Below are 808 nucleotides of genomic sequence, written 5' to 3'. Positions count from 1 at the left end.
CCATAACCGGACATTAAAGATGGAACAGCAATCACATGAACCTCAGCTTATTATGATGCAAATGGTCGTTCAGCCATTGGAAGGAGGAACTGCGGGAAAAGAGAGAGGCACAGGTGGAGTTCGCAAAAGAGGAAGGGATCGTGGAAGTGCGTTTGCAGAGATAGATCTGGCTGGTGCTTTGTTTGCAGAGCAATGGACCACTGGTCAAGAGAGTGCCCGCACAGACACCCTCAATCGGTCCTGGAGGCTGGACAGCATGGTGACTGACAGGGACGACTGAGGTTGAGGTGGGCAGGCCAAAAGGTCCAGGTAAACCGCTTTCCTTTATACTTGGAATCGAAGAACGCCTAATGCTAATCACTTCTACTAACCTAACGGGCACTGAGATGTATCCCAACTCTATATTGAACATTGAGATTGCGAAGTGTGGACAATATGTTCAATATAACAATGATGCATATATGTCGATGCCTACCTCTATGTTATATGTGGAAGGTACACCAGTTACCTTTTTGGTAGATACATGGCCAGCATATTCACTCCTCAAATCAAGACAGTTCAGAGAGTTGACGCCAATAAAGATGAGTGGAATGTTCCTGAACTCAAAGAAGGCATCAGGCGTCGTGATATGAGAGAGTTTTACCGCACCCATATTGTGTGAAATAAGAAATGTGTATCCATTCTAATTCTCAATTCTGTTACCGGAATTCTGTCCTTTACATTTGATGGCTTAGGATCTCATAGTGAGACTGGGGTTGTGTTTGCTCAGTACTCCGACAGGCATGCAGGTAATTCAAAGGGAAGATTC

Source organism: Chiloscyllium punctatum, chromosome 50, assembly GCF_047496795.1.
Source record: "Chiloscyllium punctatum isolate Juve2018m chromosome 50, sChiPun1.3, whole genome shotgun sequence".
Taxonomy (NCBI): Eukaryota; Metazoa; Chordata; class Chondrichthyes; order Orectolobiformes; family Hemiscylliidae; genus Chiloscyllium; species Chiloscyllium punctatum.
This window is presented reverse-complemented; position numbering follows the sequence as displayed.